The sequence below is a fragment of the Heterocephalus glaber genome, unplaced genomic scaffold (genome assembly GCF_053883595.1).
Source record: "Heterocephalus glaber isolate CG9 unplaced genomic scaffold, H.glaber_assembly_v1.0 deba00000347, whole genome shotgun sequence".
Classification (NCBI taxonomy): Eukaryota; Metazoa; Chordata; class Mammalia; order Rodentia; family Bathyergidae; genus Heterocephalus; species Heterocephalus glaber.
Window position 1 is genome coordinate 51,291,640 of NW_028258143.1, and position 17,947 is coordinate 51,309,586.

General features: G+C 40.4%; 2 pseudogenes; one reads left to right on the forward strand and one right to left on the reverse strand.

Annotated features, from left to right (window-relative positions):
* Positions 1-2,159: 2,159 nt before the first annotated feature.
* Positions 2,160-2,674, reverse strand: LOC106010463 (large ribosomal subunit protein eL21 pseudogene; annotated as a pseudogene).
* A 313-nt stretch (positions 2,675-2,987) lies between these two features.
* On the forward strand, positions 2,988-15,677 carry LOC147829958 (ribosomal L1 domain-containing protein 1-like; annotated as a pseudogene).
* The last annotated feature ends 2,270 nt before the right edge of the window (positions 15,678-17,947 follow it).

Genomic DNA, 17,947 nt, shown 5'->3' on the forward strand with positions numbered 1-17,947 from the left:
ACAGTGAGTTCAAGGCCAGCCTGAACCACATAGTAAGACCTTGTCTCAAAAAAACCAAAGCCAAAATACAAGTGGAGTGGCATTGGTTCAAAGCACTTAAAATGGAGTTGGAAGGCCACTTTCCTTATCGCTGGGACAGAATACTGATAGTAACAATTTAAAGGAGCAGAGCTTTAGTTTGGTTCATGTTTTAGAGGTTTCAGTCCATTTTCAATGTGCTCAAACACAGAAACAATATGGTGGGTGGGCCTGGGTGAAGGAAAGCTGCTCACTTCATAGGGACCAGGAAGCACAGAGTGAGGGAAAAGCTGGAAAGGGAACTATGCCCTTCCCACTCACTTCACCATGACCTCTTTGACCATACCCCAACTCCTAATAGCAAGCCAGCTATACCACTCCCAAAATCCAGTCACCTTCCAAGTACATGAGGCTTTGGGGTCCATTTTAGATCTAAACCATACCACTGCTGTTAGTCAGATCTCAGCTGGAGTAAGATATCTTTCCAGATGCAAGCACAGTGGCCTATCTGAAATTCCCTTGTTTGTTAAGCTTTGCTGACATTCCTTACAAAGGACTCTTTCCCTCATACTACTCAGAAACTACTCAGTCCTCCCTTTTCTTACAAAACAGCTTAACTTTTGCCATCACCAACCATAATTCCTGCCTATCAAGTAAAATATCCCCACACACACAATTTAAAACTATAAATACTATCGTCATTTTGTAACCTGGAAGCATATTTTCATGACTGCTTGAATCTGTATCTTCCCAGATTACAATCCTAATGAACCCTAAGTAAATTAATTTTCTTTGTTATTGACTAGATTGATTTTCTTTTTGGATGATAAGGCCTTAGGTTTTCATAGCAAACATCTGACAATGGTTAATGATCTGGAGAAGTTCATTCTTGTTTTAGGGTATAAGGACCAATGGATCTAAAACATTTAAAAGTAGCTATTCATTTTCTTTTCTTTTTTTTTTGTTGGTACTGGGGATCGAACTCGGGTCTTTGCGCTTGTGAAGCAGGCGGCGAAACCACTGAGCTAAATCCTCAGCCCAAACTATTTATTTTCTGTTGTTGCTGCAACCAATTCCTGCAAATTGGTTGGTTTACAAGTCAAAATTATTTTTTCATAGTTCTGGAGGAAAGAAATCCAAATGGTTCTCACTAGGCTAAAATCTGTTCTTTCTGGAGGCTCTGAGAGAGAATCTTTTCCTTGCCTTTTCTGGCTTCTGGATTTCCCAGCATTCCTTGGTGTAGGCCTCCTTCCATCATTAAAGCCAACAATGGCAGGTTGAGAATTCCCCACATCATTCCTTTCACACTGACTCTCTGCCTCTCTCCTCCACATTTAAAGACCCTATGATTACATTGGGCCCACATGGATAATTCAGGATAATCTCTATTGTGAGGTCATCTGATTAGCAGCCTTAATTCCATCTGCAGTGTTAATTCCCTTTGCCATACAGGATAACATATTCAGGAATCTGAATTCCTTTTTAAGTCTTTATATTAATTCTCTGCAGAGATAGAGCAGATATTATGATTATATAGTTGTTTTAGAAATGAAGAAAGAGAGATGATAAGAGGTAATGATAAACCTCACATCACTGACATAATTTGTTAACTCATTTAAAAAATGTTTATAAATAATAGCAAAGTTAGGATTAGCATCCAGATGGCTGATTCTCTGCTCAGTTCTCTTTCCACCATCTGATTCAGGACTGCCCTAATGAAGAAATGAATAGAAGTCATGGCCAGGGAAATTGATGGAGATATTTAATTTTTTATATATATATATATTTTTTTTTTAAGGGTGCTTTAAACAATTTATTTAACTGAAATGCCATATACTGACTTCCATTTATTTTGATACATCTTGTCCCCAAGGTGATTTAGAGATCTTCAAGCCAATATAAATATTTCATAAATATTTAGCCATTTGAGTATACATCTGCACAATACCTCACATCTTTCAGCAAGAAAAACACTGAAGAGTAGAGACCTGACACAATTAACTGGCTATAATGAGAATCTGATCCAAATATTTGTTTCTCTGAGGTAAAGGCACCACACACCTGTTCAATTAAGAAAACCATCCTTACAACACAGGATGATTTTTTATTTTGAAGTAGGGCTTAGGGCACTCAGCCGCTAATTAGGTGCTGCATGGCAGAGCTACATCCCCAGCTTCTGCCATGAATCCATAGGGAATAGGTTCCCACAACTCAGGCTCTTCCCATTGGTTCTCACAAAGTGTGCTGCCCTGGGTGGGGCAGGCTGGCACTTGAGTTGAATCCAGGTACCTTTCTCTTTGGCTTCCTTCTTTTTCTGATCATTTTCCTTGACCCGTTTCAGGAAGCTATCTTGACTCTTTGAGTGTTTAATATGCTCAATACACACATTAATCCTCTTGGCAAGTATCTTGCCCTTAACTTGCTTGTTTACAACAGTGCCAACAGCATGCTGGGTAACATTGTAGACTCTTTCAGTTTTGCCATGGTAACATTTGTGTGGCATTCCTTTTTGAACAGTACCCATTCCCTTGATGTCTACAATATCACCCTTTTTGTAGATTCGCATGTATGTGGCCAAAGGACCAACCCCATGTTTTCTAAAAGGCCTAGAGAACATATGCCGGGTTCCCCTCCTCTTTCCCTTTGAGTTCATCATTTTGTCAAATTACTGGAAGATGGCGGTTCCAGCCGAAAGGCTATTTAATTATATATTGTTGTAGAGTGGTAGGAGACTCAAAATAATAAAAAGATAATCCTTTTCTCTTCCTGCCTCCTGTGAGAGTCAAATCCTTGAATCTCTGGGTCCAGGATCTCTTTGCCTATCCCCACATCTCACATCCTCAAATTCCATCACTCCTGTTTCAGGGAAAGGGGGTCAGAGCTTAATTATGTTTTTGTTTTAAAAGTTAGCCTTGAAAAAACAAAAGTTATCCTTGAAGGAGCTAAGCTAAAGCTGCTTCCTTGAAGCAATGGCGATCAAGGCAGACATGTGAGTTAAAGAGGGTGATGGAGCTAGGTGGGGTGGCAATCCCAGCACTCAGGAGACTAAGGAGGGAGGATTGCCTCAGGTTCAAGAGCAGTCTGGGATACTGTGAGTTCAAAGCCAGCCTGGACTACACAGCAAAGCTCTATCTCAAAGAAAAGAAAGACACGTGTAAATACCGAATAGTTTCTCTGATGTGAGAAACTGAAAATGTAAATAAGGATCAAAATGTGTAATAGATAATGTGAAATAGGAAGAAAAGGTCTAGAGGGGAAGGGGAAGTGTGAGGGGTAGGGGAAAGGAATAAATATGAGAAAAGGAAAAAATGGAAACAAAGTCTTTGTAAATAGGGAGGGGTAGAGGGGGTGAAGGGAGGGCAGGGGAATGGGGGAAAAATAAGAACCAAGATATATCATGTAAAGGCACAAATTCTCAATGATGAATGTCATCATATTGTATACCTATAATGTACCAATAAAATTAATGAATAAAAAAATGGTAGTAGTCACTGTGACCATTACCATGTTCACGATGGGGCCATAATTCCCATGCCGGACTACTGGGCAGTTCCAAACCACTGAGGGTTCAAGCTGACAGGAACATGTTACTCGTGATATGTCAAGTTGATTGGAGTAAGAGGCTCCTAGAAGATTAGTAAAGCACCGTTCTGGGAGTATCTGGAGATGATTGACATGGAGGCCACCAAACTGAGAGGCACCAACCAATGGGATTGTAGCCTAGATGGAATAAAAATGGAAAGAGGAAGGAAGTGTGCCCATTTTGAAGAGCTCTAGTCTTCATGAGTGGATGTATTCTTTGCTGCTGTTATCTTTGGACCTTGATCTCCAGGGCTGCAGTTTCTTCAGCCGTCCAGTGCAGACTTGCACTATTGACTCTCCAAGGAGCTACCAGCCCTTTGACCTTGAACTGGTGCTGCATCCTTGATCCCTCTTGTTCTCCGGCTTCTGTCTTCTTGGATGGAGCAGCTACTAAACAATCCACCTCTCCAGTGCCACAAATGGCCACTGTGGACTTTCCTACTTCTGATCCTAAAAGCCAACCTAATAAATCCCATTGCATAATTATATTTTTCTACTGATTCTGTTCCTCTAGAGAACAGAACCCTAACTAAGATAATCACCCAGAATGGAGTTAGATATAGTCATAGATAGACAGATAGATAGATAGATAGATAGATCGATAGATAGATAGATAGATAATTGATAAGTCTTCTAATGAATCTGTTCCTTTGGAGAACAATAAATGATATATTTACTATCAGGTCTGCACAGTACAAAAGGAACATAACCATCATTCATATACCAAAAGAATTATAACAAACAGGTAAACAATAAAAAGAAGGATTCCTGTTAAATTAGAAGTTGGAAACCAGGAGCTGTGATCTGCTCTGATGAGTTTTAATGACAGAGATTTTTAAAAATCCAGAAATGGCTGCTGGAGCCTGCTCAGTGGTCTTCCTCATAACAACTTTTCTTTATACTGTTTGTGTCCTACAGCAAGTCTCCTTCCTGCCCCTCACCACTCTTTGATCTAGCCAAAGTTCTTTTGGTTGTAAGCAACATAAACCCACTCACCTACGTGAAAGAAACAAAAAGAAAAATATGCCTTTATCATGAGGTCATGAGTGTATGTTTGCTTATGCATAGCAAAAGCAGCAACACAATTTGAACCAGGACATATGATTCCTTATGTGCTGGCCTAGTCTTTAATTTCTCGGTGAGTTTGCATGATTTTCTTTTCTACTATTGACCACAATCTTCTGTGTGTATAGGTTGTGGCTTCTAGTAGTTTTGGACTTCATCAGTCCAGTTTCCCCACGTCATAACAGGGGTCGGTAAACTTTTGTAAGGGTCCAGATAGTAAATATTGTACGTTTCACAGGCCAAATGATTTTTGCTGCAATTGTTTATCTCTGCCTTTGTAGCATGAAAGCTCCCACAAGAACTATGTAAGTCAATGGACATGGCTGTGTTCCAATAAAACTTTGTTACCAAAAACAGGTGGCAGACTGACTGAGATAAAATATGTACAAACCACACATCTTCCAAGGGCTTTCATGTAGTATATACAAACTGTCTAAACTCATCAGTAAGATAACAAGCAGTCCACATAGAAAATGGGTAGACCACTTAGCTGCTTTGCCAAAGAAGATATATAGATGAGAACTCAGCACGGTAAAGGATGTTCAAAGTAGCAAGCTATTAGGAGAATGTAAATTAAAGCCACAATGAGATACTATTACATACCTAGAAGAATGAAAATACTGACAGCACTGAATGTTAGAAAGGATGCAAAGAAACTGCATCTTACATTGCTAGTGGGTATGCAAAACAGTACAGGCACTGTGCAAATCAGGCTGATGATGCCTTACAAAGTTCTTTGTACACTTGCTATATTATCCAGTAGTTACACTCCTGAGCATTGATATGAAAACCTATGTTCACAGAGAAACATGTGCACAAATGTTTAGCTGTAATGATCCCAAACTGGAAACAATCTAAATGCTCTTCAGCAAGTGTATGGTTACACAGCTGTGGTCCATCCTTACAAGGGAATGGTGCTCAGCAACAAAAAAAGCATGAACTATTGCTATATGCAACAACTTGAAGGAGACACAAGGATATAATGCGGAGTGAAAACAGCCATTTGAAAGGTTATGTGCTATACGATGTCATTTCTGTAATGTCCCTGGAATGACAAATTTATAGAGATGTTAAGCAATGGGAAGGGGGAAGGAGGAGCCTAAGGGAGCGGCAGGGGGTGCTCTGCTGTGGTGTGGGACAGTCTTGCACCTTGGTTGCAACGGGGGTTGTGCGCTTCACTGCATAGAATGCCATAGATTGTATACATGGGCACAGAGGAGAGTGAAAACCTGGTAGAATCTGAGAAAGGTCCATGGCCTAGTTCTCTATATTGTGCCAATGTCAGTTTCCTGGGTTATTAATGCTCTAGCTCCCAGTGATTATATCACTGCGAGAAGCTGGGTGAAGGGAATTGGGTCCTCCCTACTATGTATTCTTTTTTTTTACAATTCTGTGAGTCTATAATTATTTCAAAAGACAAAAAGAAAGCAGGCAGTGGGCTGAATTTAATGAAGGCATGTTCTTTTTGCTGACATGTTCCTTGGAGAAAAAAGCTGCTTTTTACAATCTCCATTTCATAAACACCACAGAAAATTCTGACAGCCCCAGGTCAGGTCATGACCCCTCCTTATGTCTCTTCCTGTAGCCATCATGTGATCACATATTAAAACTCTTATGGGATGGAGGAGTTTTTCCCTCAAATAAAGCCAGACATGCACAAAAGACACAACTGCATGTCCAGGACAATGGGAAACTTAAAACTCTGAAAGGTCGGAAGTCTAAATGGGCCTCATGTAAACAAGAAACTCAAATCCCTCAGGAGCAAAAGCAGCTGCCTCTCCCAGGAGCCACATAGTCCCTTCTTCCTCCCCTCTTCTCTGAGAATCTCCTTCCCTCTTCATTCATTCTGGGTGTGACTTTCTCTGCTTTCCTACAGGGCTATGGGTGGCTCCCCACGGCTCCTCTGTTTATGTTTTCCCAGTTACCACACTTATAATTATTACACTCATGTTTTATATTGTGCTGAAGAGTATTAAATAATGATAATTTTTGAATTTCCATTTTGGGAATTCTGTGTTATTAATCCTGGATATTTTTACTTTTTTGATGTTCTCCTCCATTCCTAGCCTAACAAGTTATGTGCACTATTTATTTATTTATTTATTTATTTATTTTGGTACTGGGGATCAAACTCAGATCCTTGAGGCTGTGAGGCAAGCAGCAGAACTACTGAGCTAAATCCTGGGCCCCTATGTGCATTATTTTAACAGCCCGGCAATATGTAATATCTAGGTTAGATTTACAACAAAACACTATCCCTAGTGAGAATGTACATGCATCATTATACTTAAAATGCTTAGTAAATGAAGAATGTTTTCTTCTTTAAAACTCAGAAGACTGACAAATATTTCTTAGTAGCTGAACAAAATCTCTGAAACCATCTTTTGGGACGGTTGTCATTCTTTAATTCAATAATGATCTGTGACAAGTGATTTGGACAGACAGAAAAGACATGGCGTAGAAGTGAGCCCTCTGCAGTGAGTGAGCTCACTGCAGTCTCAGTGATGGTGGCCATGTGCTTAGTCACTTGTGTCTACCACACCAAGGGGGACAAACAGGCTGCTGACCTCGCATGGCAGAGACAGCTATCCACCTAAAGTCACAGTGCCACTCCCTGGGGTGGAATTGTCCTGGGAATCAGCCACACAGGACTACAGCTCAAAGGACTGAGCCTCCCTGCATCTGAGATGACCCTATGACTAATGCTCACTGGAACGTGGGCAGAAGTGTCCTGTACCACCCCAGGCCTGGCCACCTCTGCCACCTCCCTTGGGCCCTGCTTCATGCATACTTTTCTATGGTGCTTCCCTCTACCAGATGGAGGCAAAGGACTCTCAACTCCTAAAGAGCGGTGAGAAATGTTCTTTCTGTAAGAGGCCAGAGAATTTAAGCTTTGTGGCCACAAGGTCTCTGTTGCAGTTACCCAGGTTGTATTGTAGCCCAAATGCAGCCACCAACAATACAACCAATGGGTGCAACTGTGGTGCATTTAAACTTTATTTCCACAAAGAGGCAATAGGTGGCTGGATTTGGTTCATAGAAAATCCCAGTTTTGTTTCTTTTGTTTGGTTTTATTTGTTTTTTTTTTTTGGTACCGAGGATCAAGGCAGGCGACGGAACCACTGAGCTAAATCCCCAGCCCTGAAAATCCAAGTTGGTTTTTTTTTTTTCTTTGTCTCAAAATATTTAGTTTTATTTTGGAAAGGATATATTCCCAGCTTCCCTCCCTGACAACATCACTCCAGCCCACCAGCCATGACACACTTGCGCGCACACACACACGTACATAAGGCCAATGGGCTGAGTCTGCTTGTGCCTTCTCCAGCTGAGAAGGGATCTTCTCCTTCCTCCTTCCCCCAACACACACATGCACGGTACAGGGGAAAGGGGCCTGCTGGGGTCCCAGCTCCCAGGGGAGGACGCAGAGCCCCACACATTCTTGTCACATGCATTTAGAAAAATAAAACCAAATGGTGTTCTGCCATCCCCAACACCAAAAGATAGCAATCTCCACCTGGAGTCATCTTCACCATTTTTTAGAAAAGTTTATTGCACTTATGAACAGATATTAAAGGAGCTAGGGTGGAGCTTTGCCATAAAGACGGGGAGCTCCATGGCCCTCTGGGTCAAGGGCCATGTGGAGAGCTCCCTGGCTGGCACAAAGGAGCCTCCTCATGCCTGCCACTCACTGCCACCCTTTCCCAGCCTCAGGAGTCAGGTGGCAGAGTGCTTCCTTTGGCCAGAGCAAAAATCCAAGTTTTAATGCAACCTTTGTTGTGTGATCTTGGCCACATCAAGTAACATCTCTGAGCCTCTGTGTCTTCCTTAGTGACATGAAGAAGCTGGACTTGACCTCAAAATTCTCTAATATCTCCATGATTCCACAATTTCAGCCCATCGACTATTTCCACTTACTTTTGACTCCATGTATTTGTGTGTGTGTGCATTTTTAAATACCAATAATCAATTACATCAAAACAACTCTTAAAAGCCAAAGAAAATTAGTTGTAAAATACATAGCAATTAATCTGTTTTTCAAGCTGTGAAAAATGAAGGAGAAAATGATCAAGGGAAGAAGAAAAGCATCAGATGCTTCTACAGTTCATAGAACTTAGCAGATTAAACCCAGAGCGTGTGAGTGAATGGGTTCCAAGTGCACATTCTCATTGCACCAGACCACGGGGTGTTGGAGCTTGATGACAGCCATTACACAGGGGGAAAATTGGAGTCTTTCTTTGGGAACTCAGAGCATCATTATTAAATAAGCACCCTTGTAGTTAAAGAATTGTTTAGCTCAACAGCAGCAAGATACTTTGAGAAGAGAGGAATGATGGCATTCCTTCAACAACCAAGCAGTTTGCTCAGCAGAAGAAAATGTGTTAAACAAGAAATATCAGCTATTGTGGTCATAGCAATAATGAGATCTATATTTGTGTTACAGAGCACCCTCCTTTCAAGGCGCCCTAAACACATGAACCCTCTGAACTCATTGGTGAGATCCCGGCAAATACTATAATATTATTCTTGTTCAACAGAAGAAAAGCCTGTGAAGCACTTATGAATGTCACATTTGTGTCTGCCCAAGTTTCAATATACCCAGTATAATGTGAGGGCACAATATTCTATTGAACATTATATCCGATTTATTCCACATGGAGAACTAGTAGTAGCTATTTCTTTATGAATAATAATACAGGAACAATAAAACTCATTATTCAAATGTTAATATTCCCTGCCACTTTAATCCTTACAACAATCTGGTTAGAAAGGTTGAATCTGGCGTGGAGTGAGGAAACTGAATTGCATGCCCACCCTCACCTAGCTTGGTGGAAGTAGAAAGAACACCAGTACCTAGGTCTCTTGATTTGGAAGACAATAGCACGTGTTGGTTTTAGGACATGTTACCCCCAAGTATGGAACTCGAGAAAACAGCCATAACATGAAGGTCCCTCTCTGGCCTTCTTCCACCCTTCTTCCCTGAAACAGGTCATGACCTCCTGCATGAAGTACCCTCCTTATACCTGGAGAACAGAGCATCTCGACTTCTGAAGACACAGAAGAATCTGAGCACACAGGACTTGCTACATTTCCCCCAAATCATAAACTTACATCCCCTTTATCCAATTATACCTCTCTGTGAGTGTGCATCTGTTTGTCGAACCAATGCATAAAAGTGTACAAGTTTACCTTTGTTCTTTAAGTCTTCATTTTCATATGAAGACCCTAGGTCACGTGAAACTTATGTCAAATAAATTGTGTGCCTTGTTAACCTGTCTTGTTTAAGGCCCTCAGCCATGAACCCAGCCATGAGTGAGGAAAAAGTAATGTTTTCTCTACTACACATGTTTTACTTATGGTTCATGAGCAGAAGTCTCATCTTGGATGAAGTGAGTGAAATGGGGCAGGAATACACTGTCCAGGCTGCCATCATAGGCTGGTTGTATCTTCTCCTGCCTGCATTTCCCCGCACTGACAGCTGCAGAAGGGCTCACACCTGTGGTACCTATGGCCCTGCTCATGCAATCTAGCCTATTGTGGTCACAAAGCAAAGCTGGGTGCCACAGACAGCGCAATGACTGAGGAGCTGAGAAGGCTGCCACTACTCATGTTTCTCTGCTCAAGCAGATGACAACCAGTCTTCCCATCCAACTTTTCAGCCCCTGCTCTCAACAAGCAGAATTTGCCATTTCCCCATCCTTATTACTCCTCCTCAACTTGGTTAATCCCAACTCAGTCTTCAACTCTCATTTTAGCACTCTGCCTTTGGGATGACTTCCCACTCCAGCTCAAGTAACTGTGTTAATAATAATACATTCACCTCAGTGATTATATGATTATTGTCTCTCTCCCAGCTCAAGAATTGCAAGTCCCACAAGAGCAGGAATTTTGTCTGTTTCTGCTCATCACTGTATCCATACCACCAGGCAGAGAATCTGGCCAGATAGCAGGCACTTCATTTGAACAAATATATGTATGGATGATTGAGAAAATAAGTGGCTGTATGAGTCATAAAAAATTTTAAGATTAGAACAGCCAAGTAGAATGCAGAATTCCCAGATTTGCATTTTAGATAAACAACAAGTATGTTTTTAAGTATAAGTATGCCCCAGCCATGTATGGTTCATATTTGTACTAACATAGATGCTCATTGTTTATCTGAAATTCAAATTTAATTGCATATCCTGTAGTTTTATTTGCTAATCTAAACATTGGCAGTAGAAGAAATTTTGGAAGTCATAGTTCAAACTCATTTTAAAGATAATGAAACTGGTCCCTAAATATGTCCTAAGGAAATTTTCCTTAATGGTGATTGTAAGTGTGGCTTTAGAATCTCTAAATCATGCACTTCCTTTCCTGGTCATCTAACTTCTTCAAAGGAAAGCAGAGCCTAAACATCTAGAGAGACATGACAATGAGATCTGTATTAGTCTGTTTTTCATCACTGCACCAAAATAGCTGTGATAATCAACTTATAAAGAGCAAAGGTTTATTTTGGCTCACAGATTTGGAGGTTTCAGTTCATAAACAGTTAGCCCCTTGGTTTGAAGCCTGTGCTGAATTCATGGCAGTGGGGGCTTCTCAAGTCATGGCAGCAAAGAACTAAGAGGGAGGGATAGAGGGAGAGATAGAGAGAGAGGAGAGAGAGAGAGAGAGAATACCGACATTCTCTCAAAGGGCCCAACAGCACCACAGGTTGAGGACCAAGCCTTTAACACATGAGACTTTTGGAGACATTCAAGACCTAAACTACAAGACCCATATCCAACAGTTCCTGAAGCAACTTTTTAATGTTGCAATGAAATAATCCAATAAATTCCTTTTATCATTCAGCTGGTTTGAAATGGTATTTCTATCCCTATTGACCTTAAGAATACTCAAGGTTAAAGTACTTTCATGTTTTCTTATTTCAGGTTGTTATTCTAATCATCACAGAGGCTCACTGAACATTTATTAAATAAATACAGCTGGATCAATTGAACAACTGGCCTCTTATCTGTATTCAACTGAAGAATTCGTCCCTAGATCCTTGTACTAAAGTATACTAAAACCAAAAGTCAAAACATCATATTAGTTAACAGGATAGTCTTCTGATATATTCAGCAAAAGGAAACTGAAAGCATTATTTTCACATTGATCATGCCACATAAATTTGGCCAAAGATGATCAAACATCATGTGATGAACTCCTCTTCTGGTCTTGCACTTTACCTTACAATTGTTCCAATAGGACCTGATGTTTTGGTTATGTACACAAAGAGGTGACAGGGAATAGCAATTGGGATTATTACCGTTAACCTCAGCATGTTGGAAAATAACAGGAGACTGAATAACGCACACATCCCATGAATCAGATCTCTTTAAATTTAGTTTAAACCAACCTCTTCTGCTCAGCCCATCAGAACACTCGTTTTATTTTGCGTGACTGTTGCTGATTCCAGAATTAAAAATAGGAAAAAAAAATAGAGCCATTGAGAGTGTGGTGTGGGATCATTTAAGGAGTGAATCCATTTTAATTTTTAGCCTCGCTTGTTCAGGAGCTGAGACCAAAACAATAGCCTCCTGTACTTTTTATTTAACAGAGGAACTAATAAACCAGGCTGAACTATGAACTGCAAGATTGGCAGCAACAGTTGGGCAGAACCATCACCGGGTATTTGATAGGTAGAGTCTTGGTTACTTTTCTCTCATTGCTAAGACAAAATACTTAACACCCAAAGTTAAAGGGAGAAAGGTTTATTTGGCTTATAGTTCATAGAGATTTCAATCCATAATCAGCTGGCTCCAAGGTAGGGTGGCAGAGAGGCAACAGTTCATGGTGCCGGAAGACAGCAAAAGCAAAAAGAGACCTTAATAGCATCTTTCTGCCCCTTTTATCTTATTCAGACCACTTAGGGTAGGTAGCACTCACACCGTTAATCCTAGTGCCCTTGGGCCTAGCCCCACTGTGAATCAATCATACACTCTAGAGTCAGCCACCTCTGGAAGAGCATGAGGATTTGGGGGGACATCTAAACACAAGGCATAACAGGTTGTATCTACAATGCCAAAAAGTCGTTCTTCCCTGTCTAGTGCATGGCAGTGATGATATTTGATTTTGTAGCCAAACAAGACTTACCAGTTTGCAAGTAATGACCTTTAGGGACACATTTTTCAATCGATCCTCATAACCTTGGTTTACGTTTTCTTGTTTCAAGTTATCACTTTCATGTTACTATTTACACATCTTCCTTTACCCCTACAGTTGGGTTTTTTTAAAAAAAAAAAACAAATAAAACCACTCATTTTGCCCGGCACTGGTATACACTTGTAATCCCAGCACTCTCCTGTAGCAGGAGGACTACAAGTTTGAGTTTCTTCTAGGCAACGTAGACCCTGTTTCAACATAAAAAATTTTTAAAAGGACCAGGGATATAGATCATTGCAAAGGCCCTGAGTTCAATTCCCAGAACAGAAAAACAAACAAAAACCATGAAATCTAAATTTCTTTGCCTGAGTCCACAAAAACTAAATATTAAAAGAAATGTAAATAAGAAATAATGAAACCAGAGGTCAAATTATACCATTTCCTAGGAAGTACCTTAAGTGTAGAAGTAGTCACATTGAAGCATTCTAAACTTTCAAACTACATCCATTCTCCTTTTCAATTTAAAGTCACCTTCTCAGAATAGGAAACAGAGATACAGATGTCCATAATAAACTCAAGAATAAAGCAGGCGTTTCAGCATCAATAAATTCCTGGATAATATATTCTAAAACTTGCATAGTTGACAATAGCAAGATGAAATCCTTCCTATCAGACCCAGCCCATATTTGAGCTGAGCAGCAGTGGAGAAGAGGAGGTTGATGCCTATCCATCCGGGTAAGGACTTTCTCATGGACTTTGTCAAGCAGGTACCCCATGCTTTGCACATCTTACACATTTATATGGGTTTCTTTAACAATTTTCTTTAATATTCTTTAAGACTGCAATAATTTAGATAAGATGCCCTGGACAGGACACTGACCCAGTAGAGGAACCTCTAAGAATGAGCTGCTACCAACTTCTGCCTCAGGTCTCCAAAACAAGTGAACTCAGTATTCAAGTAGCTGACATAAATTTCTCCCATTATCACCTTTAAGAACTTCCGATTGTCTCAACTTCCTTGAATACATGGATAGTTGGGGTATGTATTTCCAATGGAATGCCTGGCTATTTCCAAATAAATATTGTGCTTTGGAGAATCATTCTGGTCGTGTTTTAGCTGGACAGACTAAATTACTTTTCTTATGTTAAAAATGTATCTCTTAGAACAGAAATCTCAAATTTAACATTGAATGACTTCAGCATATTTGCTCCTTCACACTCAGATACGACCTCTTAGATCTGATCCTTCAAGTGGTGATTGAATAGCTGGATTGATGTTTCCTTTCCCTTTCTCTTAATTCCCCATGGTGCTCTCACTTCTAAAGGCAGACGCTTCAGGTCTCATTCCAGTAGGATTCTGGAGCCGAATGTCCTGAGCATTTGACAGCCAAACTCCCACACTGTTTATATCCAATTTCATGTGAATTTTGAGGAATACTAGAATATGCCATCATAAAATATGCCTGGGGATTTCCTCAGAATATTTGATCAGATTTGTTATAAATCTCTTTATATACCAAGAATAATCGTAAATCATCTGAACAACATTTCTATAGAAAGTTTTTGGTTTTGGGTTTTTTGGTTTTGGTACTGGGGATCGAACTTGGGACCTTGTGCTTACGAGGTAGGTGCCAGAACCACTGAGCTAAATCCCCAGCCCTAGAAAGTTTTTGAAGGAGCATGAAATTCAAACTATCTTTTGGATTACTGGTTTCTAAATTATAAAAAATGGAATATAAAGCCTATGAAGCCAAGCCCTGCCTCCAGAGATGTGGCTTCTATCTTCCTGATAAAATAATTAGGTAGCTTTTACTTGCATACTTAGGAAGGCATGTCTATCAAAGGAAGAAAGTTCTAGTATCTGTAAAACTCCTGGCCATGAATTTATTGGAAGAGATCAACCACTTTCTGGTTGGGATTGTCTTAAACATCTCCAAAAGTGGTTCTTGCGGTTCTATATGCGTGAGTCACACTGGAACGCAAACTCAACACATCTTTGAAAGCATCACTGCAACTGTGGAAAGGCTTTTAGCAAAATTGCCAGAGAAGTGGGATAGGGTAAAACTTCTGTTCATAAAAACTGAAAAGTCAGTTTTCCTCCTCATCTTTCCTCATTTGTCAGCAGTCAGGATAAAACCATCAAAAAGTCTATCCGTTGTCTGAAGGAAAAAGAAGCAAAAAAAAAAAAAAGAGAGAGAGAGACAAAGGAAAGAATACTGTTTAAAAAAAAAGGGGGGCCGAGGATTTAGCTCAGTAGTTCCACTGCCTGCCTGGAAAGCACAAGGTCCCAAGTTCAATCCCTGATACAAAAAAAAAAAAAGTTGAAGAAGGAAGGCAAAGAATGTAGAAGAGGGGACCAGGGATTTAGCTCAGTGGCACCATGCCTGCCTGGCAAGCGCATGGTCCTGAGTTTGATCCCAGGTACTGGAAAAAAAAAAAGTAGAAGATTGTGTCAGTCCTAACTAAAGATGGCGTGGCACCTAAAACTAGTAATGCTCCCTGGGTCCCAGAGGAAAAAGACTGGCAAAAAAAGCCCAAGTTAAAGTGACAAATGAATCTGATGATGAAATTCCACAACTGGTACCAATAGAGAAACACCAGTGAAGGAAAATGTCAAGATGAAAAAATATGTCACAGGAAAGAAGTCCCACAGGTGTCTTGGTCCGAGCATGCTTTGAGGCAAGAAGAGAAAGGCCCTGCCAGCTGCAGAGACCCCAGAAACTACAGAGCCTGAGACCCCAGGTACAGACCCAAGAAAAAGCCAAAATAGGACAGCAGGACAAAACAAAATGCTTCACTGGGGAAGAAACTGCTGAGACAGACTCCAAAAAAGCCATAGGCCAACCTCTAGCAAATCTGCAAGGAAAGCTCCACCAAACAAGGGCTGAAAAACCCCAAGGCGGCCCAGTCAACCTAAAATCAGTGACTCACCCAGAAGGAAACAGCATGTGCCCAAGGGGGATTTTAAAAAATACTTGGGTCCTAGGCTTGGGATGTGCAGCTCAGTAGTAGAGTGCTTGTTTAGTATGCACAAGGTCCAGGGTTCAGTCCTCAGCACCAATCAATAAATAAACAAACTCTGCCCAGATCTACTGTTGCAACCTTCTTCAAAAGTGACGTCGGATTTAAACAGTTTTTAAAACCTCCGCAGGTAATTCTGACATATGCACCTGGTTATAAGTATCAGTGGTTAAAGTAAAATCTATTTTTAATTGCTCTTCTGTGTATCTGCTAATGTAACAGAGGGAAAATGGAATGGTTTTCCATGTTTGTGATTTTTACTATTAAAGTATAATAATACATTGGCTTCTGAGAAGAAAAAAAATCTTATAGGAATCATTTGTTTTTGGACTCTGAATTGTCTCCAGTTTCTTTTTTATGTTTTAAGGTCTAATTCAAACATGAAAAGTAGTCCTAGGCATAAACACAGGACCCAGAAGAAAATCTAGAACCAAGGAGGACAAATCACTTTACAACTTTGGATTTTCTAAATTGAAATTATTTGCATGATATTATTGAATAAACCAAGATCAAATCTATTACATTTTAATTTTTCCACTCATTCCAACTCTTCAGCCTAGTCTACAACTGCACTCAACTCCCTTTAAGACCCAAGCAAGCGAGATTGGGAATGAGGAATAGCATATGGTGTGTCATCACCAATTCTCTCCCCATGAGCAAGTAAAGTTTATTAGTAATTGAATCCTCCTCTCCCTCCTTCCTTCCTTCCTTCCATCTCATCTCTCCTCCTCCTCCTTCACTCTTCTTTGCTCTCTCCCTCCTCTTCCCTTTCTCTCTTCTCTCCTTTCTCCCTTTGCTCTCCCTTTGCAATTATTTAAGCCCTCTAAGTCTCCATGAAAACCTCAAGCATCAGCTTCCTTAATCTAAAATCTTGCTAACAGATACTTCTTTCGGGATTCCTAGTGACAAATTCTCCCAAAATTAGAAACCTAGCTCCAGTCAGTCAGAACCAATAAATACCATTATGACTTACTCCTGTTTTGACTGGGTTCCTGTCACTTGTGTTTCTAAATTTCTTGACTAATACAGGGACAGTCTTCCATGTTTCTTGGTAATTTCTGTTCCCAAGGCTTAGTTCAGTTTACAATATCCCCCAAATCATTTTAGCATCTTTTGATTTACAATCAGGTCCCCTAACTACTTGAGAGTGGCTAATTTGTTCATGAAAAAAATCCAACATGCTTACTGAATAGACATGTGATTCTGCCCATCGGGCTTGCCACTGCTTATTGGACCAGAAACCTGACCCAAGGGAGGCCAGTCAGCCAGCAAATATTGGCAGTGGATATTCCACTGAGATCATGATGCAGCTGAAACCACAGCGGGAGGAAAAGCAGAGGTATGCCCATTGAAGAAAGAGAATACAGCAAATACTCAGAGTTAGAGAAGACAGCTCTCTATTCAGAGAATTTTATACTTATTCTCTCTCTCTCTCTCTCTCTCTCTCTCTCTCTCTCTCTCTCTCTCTCTCTCTCTCTCTGGGAGATGGTATAGGGAGCAAGAGGACTTTCTCTCTATCCTCTGAAGGTTCAGTCATTAGTGTGTTGAAATGAACTGACAGTAGACAGATTAGCAGGAGAAAGGCACACAGATTGATTTATGTGCACATGTACATCATAGGAAGAGTAGCCAAAAAGCTCATATACCCTCCTGAATAGGAGAGAAAGAAATGAGGGGAAGCAGGCACTTTTAGAAGAGTAAATGATTTTTAGGGGAAATGAATGGGTTCAAATAACAGGTGGTAAACAAACTGCATGTGGCTCTGGGCGTGGTACCTGACATTCAGCCTTTCTTCGGTCCTGCAGATTGATCTCCCCTAATTAGTGAGATATCGGGGAGGGGGCCCATGACAGTCACTCTTCTTCTGGAGAACTTCTCAGCACTTGGGGAGAAAAAGAAAAGGAAGGTAACTTTGTATTCTTTGACCCACATCTCTTCATCTCTCCTGCCCTCTAGAAGTCCTATTTTTATAAATATTTATGCATCAGGGAGAAAGGCAAAATGTTAATATCATGCTAGTATTATGCACATAACTTTTTCCCTGCCTGCCCATTATCCTTTTTCATCTGCTACCATCTATACTTTCTTACTTTTCCACAATTAAACAGTATTACCTGGGTAATAAAACCATTTTAAG